Consider the following 4116-nt stretch of genomic DNA (forward strand, 5'->3'; position numbering starts at 1 on the left):
GGTATGAGACCCCCTAACAATATGGCACCTTACCCAAGGCTGCAGGGATATAATAATTAGAATTAGCAGCAGGGGTATCACCCTCCTCAGCAGCAGCATGGTGAAAGGCATGAAGATGGGTTTGCTAGACTTGAGGTAATGATGCAACAGGTTATTGGGTCTAATGCAAAGATAAATGAGAGAGTGGATGCACATGATGCAACAATCAAGAATATTGAAATGTAGGTGGGCCAAATTTCTATGTCTCTGAACAATCGTCCTCATGCGACACTACCTGCAGACACCTAGATAAATCCAAAAGATCAAGGCCCAAAGCAGTTGATGGCGGTAAGTCTATGTAATGGCAGAGATCTGGATGTAGAGTAAGAGAGGGCTCGAGAAACTAGACAAGCTGAGACACTTATACCAGTGCCCATTGAGCTGGATGAGTCAACGAAACTGATGGAGGTGCCAGTCCAGCCTACCCAGGAAGAAAATAGCATCTAGAATGCGACCGAGAAAGAAGCTGAGACAGTCCAAGAACCAGTAGTTGATGTAGCAGCTGATAAGGATCAATCCCAGTTGATTGGGAAGAAGAGACCTGCACCTTTCCCTCAGAGGTTGGCTAAGTATCAAAAGGAGGAACAATACAAGAAGTTCTTCGAAATGCTGAAACAAATCCAGGTAAACATACCATTGATTAAAGCTTTGAAGGAGATGCCTGGGTATGCAAAAATGATGAAGGACTTGATGTCCCGAAAGTTTGATTTCCAAGACTTGGCCACAGTTACTCTTACTCAGACATGTAGTGCAGTGGTGACTAGACCAATTGCAGAAAAGCTGTCCGACCCAGGGAGCTTTACAATTCCATGCACTATTAGTAATTTTGCTTTTGCTAAAGCACTGTGTGATCTAGGGGCTAGCATCAATCTTATGTGAAGAAGGAAGTAATAAAGTGGTTAGACGCGGGAATTATCTTCCCAATCTCTGACAACAGTTGGGTTAGCCCAGTTCAATGTGTACTTAAAAAGGGTGGCATGACGGTAGTTAAGAATGATAACAATGAATTGATCTCTACAAGAACAGTCACGGGCTGGAGAATTTGCATGGATTATAGAAAGCTAAATCTAGCCACCCGGAAAGACCACTTCCCACTTCCCTTCATTGATCAGATGTTAGACAGACTGGCAGGGAGGTCACACTTCTGTTTTCTGGATGGGTACTCAGGATACAACCAGATTTCCATTGCACAGGAGGACAGAGAGAAGACCTCTTTCACTTGTCCTTATGGCATTTATGCCTTTCGGAGGATGCCCTTTGGCCTATGCAACGCACCCGCCACATTCCAACGGGTGCATGATGGCCATATTCACTGACATGGTAGAGGACATAATGGAGGTGTTCATGGATGACTTCTCAGTGGTGGGAAATTTATTTGATGAGTGCCTGATAAATCTGACGCGTGTGCTGAAACGGTGTATCGAGACTAACCTGGTTCTGAACTGGGAGAAGTGCCACTTCATGGTACAAGAAGGCATAGTCTTGGGGCACCGGGTGTCAAGCAAAGGAATTGAGGTGGATCATGCTAAAGTAGATGTAATAGCAAAGCTACCTCCTCCAACTTCAGTCAAAACAATCAGAAGTTTCCCTGGGCATGCCAGTTTCTACCAGAGATTCATAAAAGACTTCTAAAAAATTGCCAACCCTCTCTGTAAGTTGTTAGAAAAAAATCACCCTTTCTTGTTTTCTGATGATTGCAGGGTAGCATTTGAGGAGCTGAAAAAGAGACTGGTCACAGCACCTATCATTGTTTCCCCCAACTGGGAGCAGCCATTTGAACTCATGTGTGATGCCAGTGACTACGCAGTGGGGGCTGGGACAGCGGAAGGACAAGCTGATGCATCCAATCTACTATGCTAGTAGAACGCTGAGTGGAGCCCAGCTGAACTATACTGTGATTGAGAAGGAGATGTTGGCTGTGGTGTTTGCTTTCGACAAGTTCAGATCATATCTGATTGGTTCTAAGGTAATTATATACACTGATCATGCAGCTCTCAGGTACTTGATTGAGAAGAAGAAGTCTAAGCCGCGCCTGATTCATTGGGTGTTGTTGCTACAAGAATTCGACCTTGAAATTCGTGACCGTAAGGGTACAGAGAACCAAGTCGCTGATCATCTATCACGACTTGAGGGAGCTGAAAATGCAGTTGAGGTTGAAGATATTCTGGAAACCTTTCCAGACGAGCAGCTACTCGCTACTAATCTTGAGAAAGTGCCATGGTATGCAGATTTTGCAAATTACTTGTCCAGCGGTATAGTTCCCTATGACCTTTCATCTATACAAAAGAAAAAGTTTTATCGTGACTGTCGCATGTATTATTGGGATGATCCTTACCTATTTAGAATTTGTGTTGACAATATGATCCGGAGGTGTGTCCCCGAGATAGAACAATCTTCTGTTTTGTAGGCTTGTCATGCATCGGCTTATAGAGGACATTTTGGAGGGGTCAGGATAGCTGCGAAAGTGCTTGAGGCCGGATTCTTTTGGCCAACAGTGTTTAAAGATGCACACTAATGGGTGAAGGGCTACAATGAATGTCAGTGGGCCGGGAACATTTTCCGTCGCCATGAGATGCCCATGAACCCAATTCAAGAGGTGAAAGTGTTTGATGTCTGAGGGATTGACTTCATGGGTCCCTTCGTCAGCTCCTATGGCAATAAGTACATACTTGTTACTGTGGATTACGTATCCAAATGGGTAGAAGCTGCAGCGTTGCCCACTAATGATGCAAGAGTGGTGGTTGGTTTTTTGAAGAAGAACATATTCACCAGATTTGGGACACCAAGAGCGATTATCAGTGACGGAGGCACTCACTTATGTAATAGAGCTTTCGAGAAATTGCTTGCAAAGTATGATGTACGCCACAAGGTGGCTACCCCTCATCACCCGCAAACTAGTGGGCAGGTTGAAATGTCCAACAGAGAGATAAAGAGTGTGCTAACCAAGACTGTGAACGCCACAAGAACTGATTGGGCGAAAAAGTTAGATGATGCACTCTGGGCCTATAGAACTGCTTTTAAAACACCGATTGGTATGTCACCATATAAGTTGGTGTTCGGGAAGGCCTGCCATTTACTAGTGGAACTTGAACATAGAGCGTGGTGGGCATTGAAACAGCTGAATCTAGACATCGAGGTTGCGGGCACAACAAGGATCACAGAATTGCATGAGCTCGACGAGTTTAGACATCTTGCTTTTGAGAGCACAAGGTTTTACAAGGAAAGAATGAAGAGGTTGTATGACAATAACATTGTGGAGCGAAATTTCAATCCTGGAGATATGGTGTTGCTTTATAACTCACGATTAAGGCTATTTCCGGGTAAACTCAAGTCACGATGGTCTGGACCATTTAGAGTGGTCGAAGTTTTCCCTTCAGGTGCTGTCAAGATTGCCACAGAGAAAGACTCTTGTACATTTAGAGTCAATGGGCAGAGATTGAAAGTATATGTGGGCATGAGCGAACCAAAGGAAGTGTCTGAGCTACACCTGACTGAACCACAGAGGTCGAGCGAGCCTTAAATGCGCTCAACTGCGTTATGTCGTGACGTTAAATCAGGCGCTGCATGGGAGGCAACCCATAAATGTGTTGTAAGTGTAATGCATAACTTCAAAAAAAACTAATTCGGAATGAGTTACATGCCAAGTGTGTGTGAGATAATACTTGTATTCTGTGCTTGCATGCGATACTTAGAACTTGCCCTGTGTGTTTGCAAAGCGAAATAGAAGTTGTTTGGTCTTAGAGATGATTGAGGCATTTCCTTGTGTATCCTGTATAATTGTGAATCCACCTGTACATATAGCCATAGTTAACCCCTTCGAGCCTAAATCCTGTTCTTTGATAACCTTACAATAACCTACATTCCTGTGTTTGAATAGTTGACTGTTTGAACCTGTACCTTCTAGAAGCACTTGAATCGTTAAAGAGCATATAAAAGTCAAAGTGTGGGGTAGTAATGGAGTGGGAAAAGGAAAATCAGGAAAATACTTGAATGGTGCAATGGCTATGAAAAAAGAGAGGCCAGTTGCACCTAAAGAAAAGTGGGGGTAGCCTATGAAACAAGTGTGGAAGAATGATT

Source organism: Nicotiana tabacum, chromosome 5 (genome assembly GCF_000715075.1).
Source record: "Nicotiana tabacum cultivar K326 chromosome 5, ASM71507v2, whole genome shotgun sequence".
In the NCBI taxonomy this organism is placed as follows: Eukaryota; Viridiplantae; Streptophyta; class Magnoliopsida; order Solanales; family Solanaceae; genus Nicotiana; species Nicotiana tabacum.